We start from the raw sequence: 17,638 nt of genomic DNA, 5'->3' as shown, positions 1-17,638 counted from the left end.
TTCACACAAATAGTCCGTCGTAAAATTGTTTTTATTGTGAAAATAATTGTTTTTTTTTTGACAGTGTGTATTGTGTTGTGTATTGTTTTTTATTTATGTACAAGTTTTTGGAATACAAACAGATTGGATTTCATTTCTAAGTAAGAATTTTTTATCATCAAATACTTTAATTCTTAAGATGATCAATGAGGCAGTAAAAAATTAAATTTGTTCCACGTATTTTCTAAATTGAAATCCTCCACTTCATCTTATTCTAAATAATATATTTTTTGTTATTGTCTATAAGATATTATTGTTAATTATGCCTAAAAAAATTATACACTAAATTTATTCATATATACACCCGTGAGCAAAAAAGTCAACTCTATTCGCGGTCAAAAGTCTTAAGCATTCGTTTTAGTTTTTAAGATATTTTTTGGTAAAGACAAAATATCAAATCAAAGCCAATCTTGGAAACAATAGAAAAATGTTATACTTAACAGTAAAGAAAATACTTAGAGCTTAAAACTTGCAGTATGTTCACGGGCATTGTTCTGCATTAGGATGAAGTTTCGTAGTTAATCCTCCCGCCAGTTTTACTGAGTACCAACTCGATTTTAGTTTCCGTTCAAATACCCACCCAAACAGTCCAGTAACCTCCTCCAAAAGCTACGTTTTCTTTTATGCAACACTGCGCGAATTTTTCCCCAGGTTTGCTTTCGTCTGAGAAGCCACAGTGTAATTAATGGTAACTCGTGACTCAAGGTTAGCTGCCTCTGACCGTTCAGCCACTCCTCGCGTTCCTCTGACCTCTTTTTAAAACCAGTGAGGGCTCGATTTCTTAGCGATGTACTGACAATGAATCAGTCATCTCATTTTTCTTCCTGATCGCGAAACAGTGGCTGAAACATGTTTGGCATCAAAAAATTGCTTTGAACTCATGTTTTGGAGCAGGGAAAGTCAAATATTGATTAAAACACTCATTTTAGGTTAGAAAATAGATTGAAACTATTGTAGAGTGAAAATTGGTTGAAACTCGTGTTTTGGAATGAAACAGTAGCTAAAATATGTTGGCTTCAAAAAATTGGTAAAAACACACATTATGGAAAAGAAAATTGTTTTAAACTAATTTTTTGGGGTAGGGGAAAGTCAAAAATTGGTTAAAATACTCGTTTTAGGTTAGAAAATAAATTGAAACTCATGATATGAGAAGAAAATGATCCAATATTGGATGAAACACCATGTGTGGAATGAAAAACTGGTTGAAACTCGTGTTTTGGAATGAAACATGTTTGGCATCAGGAAACAAATATTTTAGGTTAGAAAATGAATTAAAAATCATATCTTGAAGAAGAAACGTGCAATAATTTGCCGAAACAGGTCTGACAGGAAAAAATTGGTTTTGAGGTAGAAAAAAGCCAAACATTCATTGAAACACATATTTGAGGTTAGATAATAAGCTGAGACTTACGTAGTAAAAAGAAAAGTATGATAGGATGAAAAACAAGATGTGAAGTAGAAAATTAGTCAAAACTCGTGTTTTAGGGAGAAACGTTGCTAAATCACATGTCTGACAGTAGAAAATTGATTAAAACACATGTTTTCGAAAAGAAAATTCCTTCAAACTCATGTTTTGATCTAGTAAAACATTGAAACACACACTTTAGGTTAAAAAATGAATTGAAACTCGAGTAATGAGAAAAGTGTGGAATATTAGATGAAACACAAGATATGAAAAGAAATTGCTCCAAACTCGTGCTTTAGAGTGAAGCATTGCCTGAAACACGTTTTAGGTTAGGAAATGGATTGAAACTCATGACTTGAATACGAAAAGTGGAGCAAATTGGCTGAAACACACGTTTGTCAGTATTAAATTGGATGAAAGTTACTAGTCTCTTGGTAATAACGGTAAATTCTGGACTGACCCATGCTCAGCACACTGGCCTTAATTGTAATTTAGATCTATGAGTTAAAACTTTAATAACTTTGTTCAATTTAAATCTAATTCTTATACTGTCATCAGTGGACGTCGGAATATGTTGATTAAATCCGATACGTCATAAACAAATATTGTAGATTTCGATTTTAGAAAGTTTTGAAGCGAGGATTGTGTCAGTTTATATTTATGTAAAATAAAACTTTCTGTTTGTACTACGAAACGACGTCAACAAGTATAAGAAAAAATTGCTGATACTGTTAACAATTTATAGAATTTTTTTTCTCGTTCTAACTTGTTATTTATTTTGTTGTCAATGTAACTTTCGACAACTGAGATCGATGATCTATGAAAAGACGTACGGAATCTTTCATTGTCAAAAACAAACTTATTTGTATTTGTGTCTAGCTTTTGAAAAAATCTTGAAACAAAGAAATTATGTTAACAAATCATTTATTCGGTACTTTTTCCTTAACGTATACTTAAATTATACTTAAAGGATCATAAGCTGTTGCTCATTTTCGGCTTTCCAATCCGTTTTATAAACTTTTCTACTCAATGTTGCCCAAAACATTCGAGAGATTATCTTTTTTCGATACAAATGGTATGTCGTGAGGCTCAAACAAATCTCTAATTTTTTCTGGCGTAGGCTAGATTTGGTCAAAATTTCGTCATTGAGATTATGTGCGTATCCAACGCTTTGTCTGTTCTGGATGAACACAACAGATCTTCAGTATATTTTGGATATTTTTTTCTTTTTCTATGGCAACTACATTGTTTAAAATGGAAGTGAAGGCAACAAAACTTACGTTATATCTTGAATTTTCATGGAATGCCACTAGCTCCTGAGGCAGGCTTCTAGCTGGCCTATAATCAGTACAACCTAATTTTGCTTTTGGTGTTTTTCTTTGGGTATAAACGTCATTATCCAGTAATAAACTTCAATTTGTGTTTCAAAAAACCCAAATCTAAATACCATTAAGTATGATAACAAGTAAGAGCTGTTTTGCTCCAATATTCCTGCTCTTCATAACTTCACAACACTGTTTTTTTCATCGAGGATTTAAGTAACTTTAAGTATGATGAATATCCTCTTCCATACAATTTTATATGTGATCATCCAACTGATATTTTTGAGATTTCTAGCGGGTAATTTGGAATTTTTTCTCATTTTCTCTTGTTTCTTCTTTATCATCAATAATTCTGTATTCCAAATATTTATCTTATTCTACTATACAACGTCTTTAATGTGCACAACTGATCTTCAGTATATTTTAGATATTTATTTAGAATTAAAATGATGGCAACGCTTTTTTCCCAAAACTTCAAATATTTCGAAATTGATAAATATTCGGTATCATACAGGTACATCATTATCCAGTAATTCAATTGGTGTTTCAAAAAATCTGAATACTATTAAGTATGATAACAAGTAAGAGCTGTTTTGCTTCAATATTCCTGCTCTTCATAACTTCACAACACTGTTTTTTCTTCGAGGATTTAAGGATCTTTTTGCGTTTCCTAACGGGTCATTTGGAATTTTTTCTCGTATTCGAACAATGATTTATCTAAGAGTTGTTCTGAGGACTGGTTCCATTGCATCCTAAACTTTTTTGGTACGATATGTACGGTGGTTGTCGTTCGTAAATATTTTTCACCCATACATAACGATGTATGGAATTGGTAATGGTTAAATAGAAAATGTGAGTTTTAAATATTATTTCTTCCCAGAATATTTTTTTTCGCGCATTTCCTCTTTGTCATTTTCGTATTAATTTTCCAATATAACGATAAAATGAATCATTTTTCGCGATTTATATTGAACGAAAATATAAATAAGAGGCGTTCAAAATATTATGCGCAATATTTCATCATCTGGTAAACACATTGGTTGGACTCTTCTTTAAACTGTAAATACGTTAAAGAAGAAACCTGCTTCTGGGGTCTGTGAACTTTTTCATTGGAATGTACCGTCTTTTGAGGAGTACCGGTTCTTCTCGTAGCAGAATATGTTTTAGTCATTTATATATTAACAATTTGATTGAATAAATAATTATATAGCTGCTCGATTTCATTCATTAATTTAGAGATGGACTTGTAGAAAATATTCTATTCATTTATTCAAAAAACTTGATTGGAATATCCTCATAATTTATTCAATTTTTTTTATATTAGAAACTGTTTTTTCCAATGAAAACTATATAATTACTAAATACTACATATGAGGTATGGTTATTAAATAAGTGGACATTATGAAACTTTATTTTTAATTATTTGTCCATTTTTTTATCTCTACGATTTTTTGCACAACCTCCAATTGATTAAAATTGTACTGGAAGCCCTCTTCAACAGACTTTTTATTAGTTTTGATGGCGATTCCAGAAAACATCAAATGGGGAAAGATCTGGCATCTGACTTTAAGGTATACGATTCAATAAATATCAAAAAAACAATCATCATAACTTCAAAATTCAAATTCAAAATTACATGTGAAAAACTACATCCGTCGAAGATTAATCACAAGTTTTGATTGAGGTTTCTTAAGTGTCCTTGTTCTACGATAAATCTGAACAGAAAATAATTCTGATACAAACGAAGACTACAGCTAAGCTGATTTATTTACAATTTCTTTGTAACAGCTATCAGTTTAATCAAATAGTTGGTCAATTAGATCAAAAACTTTCATCTTGATGGTGATAAAACTCAAAAAAATGAATAAAATTTCATAAATTAAAACCTCCTAAGTACAAAACTGTTGAAATTGAATAAAAATTTATAGTATGACTTCGGATTAGTACCAACAACTGATTTCAATGAAACTTATGTGAGGAGTGTTGGGAAAGGGAAATTCAGGATTGACGAATCACCCCTTGGGATAGATATAATAAAAACGAATTACAGTGCCCCGCACTGGATTTTAATTAGGAGAAGGCAACTCTAAGTCCCAAGCTCGAGGGTATTTTAATAAAATTTTCTCTCAAGTGCATGGAACAATTTTATCTGGTTTTTCTACCCCCATGTGAATAAGGGAACTCAGCGCGAATTCTGATGCATCTTTCATCGTTATAAGGAAGCCCAGGATAAACACACATAGACAAAAATTGATAAATTAATTTTGAGATTGCATGAGTTAGAGAATGTATATGAATGTTTTAGATGTAATTAAGTATATTTTAGAATTGTTTTAATGTGTTACTGGGCCAATAAACCAATTTTAAACCCATTCTGTTGGGTGGAGTTGCAGCTGAGGGTCTTGAGAAGAAAATTCCATTCCAGGAACTTTCAGCTTTTATGAATTAACTGATTGAATGATGATAATTAAAAGTTTTTCGCAACTCTGTATTAAACCTGTACAGTATTTTAAAAAATATATTTTTTACATGTTGTCAAGTGTCAGTGACATCGCAATAACTAAGTAGTGAATTTTTATTAGATTGCCTAATATATTAATTTGCAAATTTAGCATAATAATTAACATTTCGTGCGATGGGATTTGTGAAAAAATGCCGATTTCAAAGTTTATTTTTCAAGATTTAGTTTTTTAGTTTCAATATTAAATATATAAATAATAATAATGTATTTAATAATCTAAATAAATAGTAGATATTTATGTTAGAAGGTTCCTAATGGTACTAACTGTTATTATTATTACTATCACTCTAATATACGAGGGCAGTGACTTTTCAGAGGCTGGCAATACATTCGGTAAAGATATTGTTAGTTTCCGCCATATTTTTTATGTCATCTGTCAGAAATCTACATAAATCTAACCTAACAAATAGATTTGTTTCAATTATGTCTCAGGGTATAAAAAATATAGAAATTAAGGGTGACTCTTTAGTAGCAAAGATTCATTTTGAAAGTCATAATCATTATTATAACAAAACTATTAATATACAAATTCATTCAAAATTATCATTTCTATTTGCTTCACTAGCGTTATTTTGGTGAATTTTCAAACAAAAATTCGGTGTTGACAGATGAAAACTTTTTCAACTTTTCTACCATAGGAGATATTCCTACTTACATCCACCCTCCATAGTTTCTATACGCCTATAAAAAAAGGAGAAAACCAAATTTAATGGTTGATTATTATTTTTTTGCGTAATTGTTCATTCAATCAAAATTTTTTATTACCACGTTTCTTTAAAGATAAAATTTTGTTGCCTTTTATTAAGTTAACGAAATTTTTCATCAGGATTCTTATGTTCTCTTCAGCTATTAATAGTCCGGTCAACTTGGTACAAAAATTCCCATCGGACTAAAAATTGGGGGTACCAGGAAAAAGTTTTGAAAATCGTTCGTCTCAGAGTTATTACAAAACAAGGATTGCTGTAGTGGAACCTTGAATATTGAAGGAAACCTGAATCGAGAAATGAAAAATGCAGGTAACAAGGTTCTAATCACAAGTTTTGGAGGTATCTCAATCGGAATTGCAACAATTCTTCTCCAATTAGTTGAAACGCTTGCGAAAACCATATTCAATTATAAACATTTGTTGTCTTTCGTTAAGTTAACGGAATTTTTTATCAGGATTCTTATGTTCTCTTCAACCATTAATAGTCCGGTCAACTTGGTACAAAAATTCCCATCGGACTGAAAATTGGTGGTACCAGGAAAAAGTTTTGAAAATAATTCTGAGTTCGTCTCAGAGTTATTAGAAAACAAGGATTGCTGTAGTGGAACCTTGAATATTGAAGGAAACCTGAATCGAGAAATGAAAAATGCAGGTAACAAGGTTCTAATCACAAGTTTTGGAGGTATCTCAATTGGAATTGAAAAAATGCTTCTACAATTAGTTGAAACGCTTGCGAAAACCATATACAATTATAAACAATTTTTGTCTTTCGTTAAGTTAACGGAATTTTTAATCAGGATTCTTATGTTCTCTTCAACCATTAATAGTCCGGTCAACTTGGTACAAAAATTCCCATCGGACTGAAAATTGGTGGTACCAGGAAAAAGTTTTAAAAATCAGTCTGAGTTCGTCTCAGAGTTATTACAAAACAAGGATTGCTGTGGTGGAACCTTGAATATTGAAGGAAACCTGAATCGAGAAATGAAAAATGCAGGTAACAAGGTTCTAATCACAAGTTTTGGAGGTATCTCAATTGGAATTGAAAAAATGCTTCTACAATTAGTTGAAACGCTTGCGAAAACCATATTCAATTATAAACATTTGTTGTCTTTCGTTAAGTTAACGGAATTTTTTATCAGGATTCTTATGTTCTCTTCAACCATTAATAGTCCGGTCAACTTGGTACAAAAATTCCCATCGGACTAAAAATTGGGGGTACCAGGAAAAAGTTTTGAAAATCGTTCGTCTCAGAGTTATTACAAAACAAGGATTGCTGTAGTGGAACCTTGAATATTGAAGGAAACCTGAATCGAGAAATGAAAAAATGCAGGTAACAAGGTTCTAATCACAAGTTTTGGAGGTATCTCAATTGGAATTGAAAAAATGCTTCTACAATTAGTTGAAACGCTTGCGAAAGTGTATTGATTTTAATTGAGAATATTTAGAGAAAAACTAAAGCAATATACAATTATAAACATTTGTTTTTATTTGTCTCGAAACTTAAGTAGCAACCCTTGCAGTAAAAGTCAATTGCAGTAAATGTTTTATTTACTATATGGTATGAAAGGCCACTATCTTAAACTAGTTGCCTATCGATTTTTCAATAAGAATTCATGGATTTTTTGAAAATATTTTCACTTTTAAGTACTTTACGACCGTCTACCAGAACTCGCCACGCAATATTTTCACTATTTCATACGAAACTGCAGATTTCCCTTAAAGAAAACTCGTTTAAGCATAAGTATTTAATCATCGCAGCTTTGCTCGACACGATTTATTTTGTTATTCAGATATTAATTAGGGCTACATAAGTTTCAAACTTGCTTTAGTCTATAAATAATAGGTGACAATCTAAAATTTTTTGTGTTTAAACAGGGTGTGTCTAAAAAAACAAAATTGATCGTATGAAATTAAGATGGGTCTTTTCTATAACAAAATTTCCTTTTCGAGATATCGCCCTTAAGAGGTGGTGCCTACACCTTTATTGAAAGTATTCAATTTTAGTGACTACCTTTTAAGGGCGATTACTCGTAAAAGGGTGGGCTGAGGAAATTTTGTTATAGGAAAGACGTTTGTCACATAGAAACACCCTGTATGTACTAAATACAATGATTTTATTGAAAAAGTATTTAGAACAAACAATGAAAAACATATTTTCTTCGCACTAGTACCATAGGGCTACTATGGTCCACAACGAGCTGGAAAATAGTTAAGAGAATGAAATGGGTGGTAAGGAAAGAAAATAATGTTTGTAGAAGCGATAAGAAGAAGAAAGCAACTATTTATGTGTGTAATACATTTGAAGGTTCGCCAATTTTTGCGTTGAATGTTTTTTCATCTGAATAAATATTTGCTGAAGTTTAATTTTCACCAAAGATGTAATCAGTACCGGAATTTTTTATAGAGGTGTTGACTACAGTTATAGGCGTTGCTAAAAATTACATTTTTTCAATTAGTTAAACTTCTATTTGAAGATTTTTTAAACGGCACACTGATTGGTTATTTCATACTTTTTTGCAATTTACAACAAAATTTAATGTACACAATATAGCAGAGTTTGGTTTGGAGAAGATATATGAAAGGATCGATCCCTACAGCTTCTACAATAGATAGAATCGTTTACATAACCTTCAGCAGTTACCAAGGATTGCCATCCACCATGGAGTTCCAAAGCCAGAAGATCACCAGTTTTGTTGGGGAAATTTGTTGATGATACTCTTCTGTACGAGAGCTCCGTGTAAGTTTCTAGGTGGCTTCAAACATTCATCGACGATTAATGCTGAGTTAACGTTAACATCTTCATTTGCTACTACGTCCGGAACATAGAATATATGGATCATAGGGTACTGGATTTATATTTGGTAATGAGCTCACCAAAATGAGTTATCAACACATTCTCATTGCACTTTGTTTTTCATTTGCCTGTCCATCGATAACAATACTTTTTTACTGGTTTTTGTGGCTCTTTCTACAATTTCACAGAGAGTTAGGAACTTTCGGTTTATCGTTATTTTCATCACTAAAATCCATCTATCGTTGATAAGAAAGTGCTTAACCATCAGGACCACTCTTTTGGCCTCAAGTGAATTTCTCCTGTTCTCTAACTTTGAAATTAGGCCGCAAATTTTTCAGACAACATTCGTAGTACCATATTTAGTAGAATGTATTACCATTTCTCAATACCTTGGACAAATTTTGTTAAAGTCAAGTTTCGAATTTAATACTGATGCCAGTTTTATTTATTTCAGGTGCACCTTCACAAAATGGAGTTTATATAGCAGTAGATGAATTTGAAGCACGAACATGTTTCGTGTAATTTTCGGTATATGTAAGAAAAAAAAGGTGTAAATCAAAATTGTTGTAAATTTCGTTAGTTACTATTATAACTTCTTTAACTTCGTTATCTACTACACTTGTTGCTGCTCTAAGGAAATGATACAATGCCCAGCACTATCAGAGGTAAGTACTTTCCAAATATATCCGAATGTCTTATTAAAAATCATATTAAACAATTTTAAATATTTTCATTATTGAGATAATAAAGTATAAATTCTGTCAAGTTCTTCGCAGTGCAGTTAGTTAATGATGAAGATAAAAAAGTGTCTTCGTCTGCAATGCGACACACTGTATATAATTCTCATTTATTTCAAGATTACATTGTTATAATAAGTAAATTCAAATAAGGATAATAAAAGTTTATAAATAAAAGAATTCCAAATAACGATTTAATCGTGATTAATGAAAAGCCGTTAGTCCCAACTCTAAATCCGAATATGAACAGTAAAGGTCACCGACCGGCCAATCAACCGCCGAGTTTTTGGTCGTGTTTGTGGTTTGGCCCCAGCTACTTTCGAATTTTTACGCACAAGAAATAAGAAGAAAATCCGCGATGTATGTTAAAAAACGTTACTGCACGAAACACGATGATTTTGCATTCGGTTAAATTATAATATGTAACTATACAGTTTGTCTCACCACAAATTTGTGTAATGTTAACTTTAAGGTATCCTAATTTAGTCCAGTTATTGAACCGTGAAAAAAATACGATTAGAACAAACGAAAATCGACCGGGGTTAAGTTTTTTATATTACGTATGAACTAGAGTACTTTAACTTCAAATTATTCACCAAGATTTTCAATGTGCCAAACAGCCTAAAATCTAAACTCGTGCGGAAGCGGAAGCAGACAAGCCCTTCGTGGGAGGTGAACCATTTTGTGGAATCAGCTATATAACAATGAAAAAAGAATTGGAGAAGAAGGTTTGATAGGAGTCCTATCGACGCTAAATTTAGCAGATCAGCTGTAAAAACTGGGTCCCAGAATATCGCAGTAAGAAAGATATTCTTTGGGTCGCAGTGTATATTTTACCCCAATAGAAATATGTTGTCCAACAGGCCTTTGACTCAATCGATAGTTACAGAAAGGAAGCGGATGGATTTAAAAATTGATTAAAACGAAACAAAAATAATGATATTTAGGAAAGTTTGAGCTGGAAAGTATTAATTTATCGTAGTAATAAAGTTTATACAAAAATTTATTATATATAAACATTTATTGGGGAAAGCATAACTTTGATATGTCGTGACTTTATGAAGCGATTTGCATATTTCAAAATATTTTTATTATGAAGCTATTGGGTCGGAGATCTTGTGGAATTTCAGGCATTATAAGTTCGTTTGTAATTATAAAATGAACATTTAATCATCGTCATTAAATTTATTTATTTTAAACAAAACCTCAACACACCATAACCGGCATCCAAAATTATTTAAATTATAAAACGGTTTCAATATAAACAGTTATATCGCCAAATATGTATGGCACAATGTGAGAAGATTAAGTGGTGAATTTTTTTAAATTGAGATTTGTTTTTGAAGCTTTTATATTTGGAATATCTTGAGCGCACTTAATTTGTTTGTTTATATAGAATTTCCCGATCAAATTTCCACTAAGTTGAGTTTGAATTTAGTATATTTTCTCGCTTCTGACTACACTACATTATTCGATAAAAAAATTGGGATATATTTAATATAAACACATAATTTTATTAATTAAATATTTATATTAAATAAAACTTCTAAATCAAACTTCAAAGTTTCATCAATAAATAGCACTATCACAAACAAATAAGATTTTTAAGCAAAGATGTAGCTTCGAAATGAATTTATTAAGAAAAATTCCAGTAGGTTACTTACATATTTTTAAATTAATTCCCATCTTAAACAATGCATTTACGGCCAAGTTTCTCAAAGGAGAGTCATGTCCTAGCAGGGTTTCAAATTCCTCGTCAATTGCAGTTAGGAGGTCAGAGAAGACTCCACAGGAAGAAATCACAGGGGGTCAGGTCACATGACCGTGTAGACCACTCAACGAATCTTCGTTACGCACACATAACGTGTAATGCGACGAAGCTCCATCCTGTATGAAATGACGGATGTTCGTGGGTGTTGGGTCGTTATCTATTTGCACACGTAAATCTTCGAGCTTTTCTGGATAACTTTAACCCATCACGTGGCCCTCAAAAACACACACGCCTTAGGCAGGTTTAATTTTTCGAGAGCGTTGCCTGACTTATGCCGACCTCTGTATATTTATAAAAGGCTTTTTCGGAAATAAATAAAACTTATATAAAAGTAGTAATAAATCGTGAATAGAATTCATATTTATACTAATAGTTGTTTCTATAAAATCTCTTATAATATAACTGATTAATTTCTTTTTTACTTTGTTAGATTATAAGTTAGTTTAAACCGAACGTTGTTGTTTTAACACTATGTTCCCGATATATATTAATCAAATAAACAAAATTTTGTTAAATATCCAATCGAATATTTTATTTGGATATCAAATAAGTTCATTGAATCGCACGTAATCCACACTCTATACAAGCAACAAAAATAATTTAGAAGCTAGATTTGGCAACTTTTATTTTAATCACTCTCATTTACATAGACATGCAAATGAAGTTTTAGCCGTATAAATCACCCTCTTTTTTATTATCAACGAAATCGTCCGGTAATTTGAAAGATAAATTGAAAAACGTTGACCTCGTCTCGACGGGTTGTTAAGCGAAACGAAAATTTCGTCTCAACACAACAATTTATTGATTAAAGTTTATGACACGAAAAATTTTACAAAATTTGGGTATCTTAGATCTTCCATCATCTCTGCTTACCATATTTTCCTTGGTCTATCTTTTTTTCTTATTCCTCCATACTATATACAAAAATTTATGCAAAATAAAAAAAATGTTTTGCAAATAATAATAATAATTAATAAAGGAAAACACAAAATATTAATTCTTTTAGAATTGGTTTTATCCCTCCTATGTTTTCCTTTCAACAGTTTTTGATTTAAAAGAAGATCCAGAAGTCGAATGTTGCTAAATCTGCTTAGTAAATGGATACGGAAATTGCATGAAGTAAAATGAGCATCACCAACATTGGTGACCTATTTACTTGAGTGGTTGGTTTCGAGATTGCAATTTTTGTTGGAAAAGTCGAAGTCCAGTTAATTTTGATAACCATCGACACTTTCCCTTTACTTGAGGACATTAATGTACACAGGTTGTTTCTAAATTTCTAAATTCTATAATTTTCTTGCACTCGCTACGATCTAACCACGGATGATCGTTTTTTTGTTGGTCTAAAATCTGGCATTCTCTGTAAGTGACCCAGCCACTCTATTCTTTTGAATTTTATTATTTTGCTTAGTTCTGCTTCTCCAAATAATTTCCGTATGTCAAAATTTGTTTTTCTCCCTCCTTTCTATCCCCTACTATCCTCTTGAGTATTTTCCTTCCCTAGATATCCAACTTCTGTTTCTCTGGTTTGTTAAGAATCGACATTTCGCTTCCATAGCTCACTGTTGGTCTTATTGGAGATTTTTTGGATCTTATTATCGCATTTAGTGCTCCTAATTGTTAACTTCCCTTCATCATACTGGCTTCTAGATTTTCTCCCTCACCACTACAAGATACAACTTTGAACTTGTTGTAAAATCGTCACTGTTTCTTCATTTAGCTGTAATGAAAAACTTATTGTTCCTTATTTCCTTTGAGTGTATCTTGAACTTCGATTTATCTACTCGTAGAATTCACTGTCTCCGCGGTGTCTATGAAGGCTCTGCAAATTTCCTATGTGAAAAGAATTACTGCATCATCTGCATATAGCAGTAATTGCGTTGTCCTTGTCTTTTAGTGTCCCTGTTCTGTTCAAACCAGCTTAGTGGATAGCGGATCTCCCTGTTCCAATCATGTGTTTGTTTGAAAACATTTTGATATTCTTTGGTTTACCTTTATCTTCGTTTTTGTGGGTTCGAGTGTCATTTTGGAAATCTATTAAAATGGGCAGAATATATTCAAACCCTATTCTAATAACTTTATCCTATAAACGTTTACTTTATTTCTCAGCTTCAGCTTTTAACTTTCATAGGAAATAAACATTCAAATTTCAACCTTTCACAGCTGCGCTTTTTATTTGTCGATTTTTTTATGAAATATAAGAATGAGGAACTAGAATTTTCAGTTACCACAAAGTGAAAAGAAGTCGATGTTAAATAACCTCTTTTTTCAGAAGATGAAACTTTTCCGAATTTTTCCCACTCTATATTTGTATATTGTATGTGTATATTGATTTGAATTGAAAATACGTTGATTTCTATCAATTTCTTACGATCCAATGATGTAGAATTCTGGTACTAAAATATTTATTTGTGGTTATCATTTTCAAATTCCTCATCGGGGCTGTTTATCCCTTTTCAAATATGCATGATTTATCAGTTACGCTTTAGGCGTAAACAAGAAGAATAAATTCCACTTCTACAATTCCGCGATCGAAATAAAGTCTCGCATCCTTTCGACGCAAGCGTCCTTGGAAAGGCAGCTTCACAATGAATAAATTTTAGATTTGATTTTTCTTTCTATGCAAAGTATGAAGGTTTTGATTCATAATATATTCGATATTGTTAAAATAGTCAAGTACGTAATTGAACAGGTTGAAATTTTATAAAAAAAACTTACAAAACTGACAAAAATCTCCAAATAAATAGTTTATTCGTTTTTTGTACCATTTTTTTTCCTCTAAATGTTACAGGTATTTTTTGGTTTAATAAAGTTCGAAATTGTACAAGAACATACTTAACAAAAGCAGTTGTTAGTATCTAATTAGCGAATCTAATTGGTAATCCATCCCCTAAAGTTGCTTCACCATCACCTTTGGCTATTTTTTTTTTACATATTTAGATTTATTTGATCTATATTGAATGAACCAGATCTATTGAATGCATAGTCCACAAGCATACCCGAATGTAGCGGATTTTTCAACTTAAAAATTGATTCAGAAAAACATTTTCCCATCTTAGGCCATCCGAATCTACCTATTTTATAACCATTAGCAGATTTACTAGAAGCTGGAAGCGAAAGCTGTTAAAAACTGACTTAAGAAAACTTAATGAAGAGTAAAGTACAGCAACGAGAAAAACAAGGCTAACACGTACGCAGCAGTGAAATTAGATTTTAGAATCTTTCAAGGTTGTTAGAAGTAAATGAATTCTTCCCAACTTCTCCTAAATCCTGTCGCTTTTGACCCATATAAATCGGGGTAGCTTAGAGCTAGAATTATTCCAAAGGACTGTAGAAAGGTCAAAATAACCTCATCCAAAATAGGAACTACTGATCCCAAATACTTTGGACTGAACAGCCTCATATTATTTTTATTGAAGACGATGGAAAAAGTTATTGATAACGATGTTGGAACAAAGACCATGAAAACAAGACCACTTAATCATTGTTAATATGAATAACAAAGTAAATCTATTAAGATTCTTCCTCCTCTTTCCATTATCCTCCAAATGATGAAGTGACACCATTTATATTTGATTCAGCAGTTGTTTCTATGCTTGCCTATCTTCTACAATCTTTTCTTCATGATGCAGCCTCATATTTATTAAGGGTTTTGCTTGGTCTACCCATTTAGCTGGAGATCCACCTCTTGGGCGTTCACTTTTTCAATTAATTCATTCAAAATGCTTTGATAAACAACGAACATGCAGCACGTAAATTCGTACGAGACTAAAGCTTGACTTGAAGTGTGAATGACTTTGAAGCTCTAGAGCACTACACCTGGGGGCAAATGGAATAGAAAATGAAGATATTTGGCAGCTAGAGACATTCTTGATCTTTTGGGAACGAATTTCATTAATAGATTAGTACACAACAATAAAATTGGACATAAAAGATATTATTATAAGATATTTTGAACTATAAAGATTTTCCAATTTGAGGTATATTCCTAAACCTCATTTTATCATGGTTGAGTTTAATGAAATCCCATTTTACATTTTCAATGATTGCTAAATGTAACTGGCATTATAAAAATCTGGATCTAAAACATTGCAATCGATTTCGGATAGAAGTTTCCAAAACTTTTTTTCCTCTTAATTCAATTTAATAATTTCACCAACTTCGGGGGATCCCTTACAACTACTTAAAATCTAACGATATCAACATATTTCTCAGGTATATTTGAGATTCACTTATTTAGAAGAATCGCTACATCAAACTTGATTTTAAGTGCAAATATTGGTCAAACGAGAATCTCATTTATCTTTCTCATACTCATCCTCAAAAATCGAAAGTTTTTATGGAAGGAAATCTTGATTGTTGATGTGTATATCAGTTTTAACATGATGGGGCGTCTTCCCTTATACGTAAAGGATGTATACAACGACCTGCTCGTTATCCAGATCTTAACTCCTTAGATATCTCACTTGGAGGTTACTTAAGATGATCAAGTTTTCAGCAATTGAGGAAGAAACATTTTGATAAATCTGAATTAACAAGTGGACATTAGACAAAAATTAGATATCGAAACTACTCTCGAACAAACCCTCTGAGTAGTCACCTCACTTTAGTGTCATAAAGACATGGATCTGGTTTCGTTTGGATTGATTGTGACTTGTAAAGACAAGAAAAATCATTTAGATACTGTCAAAGATCCTAAATAAACGTAAAGTCAAAATGTATCAATAATTAATCAAAAATTGCACTTCGAATTGGTTGACCACCCACCGAATGTACTAGATCCAATCCCCATAAACTTTTTTCTGTTTGCTGATCTCAAAGTTTCACTTACAAGAGACGTATTTCTAGTAGGGTTAAGATCAGAGCATCGCATGATCAAGTTAATAGTCTTAAAAAAAAGTTATGGAAAAAAACTCTATTTTAGAACATTTCAAAACGTTTAAAGCGATTAAAAAAACCTTAAACAATACATTTTTTTATATTGTTGTCTTGTTTTGTAAGAATTCAACCCTCGTCGCAACATAATGTCCCTTTGTGAACCTACCTTCGATCGTGATACTCTAGTGGTACATTTCGAAACTAGATTGCATCGTTTCAAGAAGAGAAACCGAATTAAAAAGCTAACAGGGTTGAAAATATCGCGTAAAAAACCCATCGTTTTATAAAAATCAAGTGCAAATGACCGTTTTTATAATTAGTGTTATTAAAATCACGGAAAATCCGACATATATCGAAGACCTAGTTTCTTGTTCTTCTAACCTGCATTTAAATCGATTGGAAAAATATTGATTTCGAGCGTAGTGTTTACTTAAACCCATTAAACCCAAATGTGTTCTTGTAGTGTTTAGTGTATTTCGGTATTAATCATATGAAAATTTCGAATTTTTAATTAATAGAGAGGCCTTTAGTAAAATTCTCGATATTTTCTTGAATTCATAGCAATATAAATAATAATAATAATAATAATAATAATAATAAAAAGACTGTTTTCTAAATTCGACTGATCTGATATCGACTGAAAAAAATCGGCTTGACTGAAATTTACACCAGATTTTCACACGTTTTTGGTGTTCAATGGAGTCTCGTAATTTTTTTTCGTGTTTGGTGTTTTATACATCGGATTTTTTTTAAATTTCTACTCGACATTTTTTAATAAAACGGCGACTTATTCATTCAAAGGTACGTTTTAAAAATTTTCAAACGAATTTTGACAAAATAAACAATTACGAAGTACATTCATTATTATTAATAATTGAATTAAATCGTCTTGATTTTAAATCTCTTTATAGAAAATTAGTTTCACAAAACAGGCTGAAATGTACGATTTTAAATATGAAAATAAAGTTCTGTCTCAACCACAAAAAATAATTATTCCTTAGTTGACATATTTCAAAAGTTTGTAGCAGCAATCAGATGATTCGTAGTTCCATTAGAATTCATAAAATAATGCAAATTTTACTCAAATTGTTAAGACCTTCTATTGATAGCTTTCCCATGTTTTACTTTTTATCGTATCGATGACCTTTCAATCTAATTTATAAATACTGAGATGTTTGTCTTAAGTAAACAGCCTCAGAATCATGGTCACAAATTTAATACTTCTTCAAGTTAATTAGCCTCCCCAAAGATTTTTCTACAAAAACATTCGGCGGTTTTAAATCCGCAGTTTCCTTGTATAAAATGCAGGCTTTTTTTCTGTAGAAAAAGAAATCCGGGTGTCTACCCGGTGTCATTGTCGTTTTGTGACGGACTCTTACTGAATAAAACCTCCCTGGACTCTTGCACTTTGCAATGGTATCCGCCCTCATATTGCTTAGTTCCAATTGCTGTCTTTTGTTATGTC

This window comes from Diorhabda sublineata, chromosome 1 (genome assembly GCF_026230105.1).
Source record: "Diorhabda sublineata isolate icDioSubl1.1 chromosome 1, icDioSubl1.1, whole genome shotgun sequence".
NCBI classification, from domain to species: Eukaryota; Metazoa; Arthropoda; class Insecta; order Coleoptera; family Chrysomelidae; genus Diorhabda; species Diorhabda sublineata.
This window is presented reverse-complemented; position numbering follows the sequence as displayed.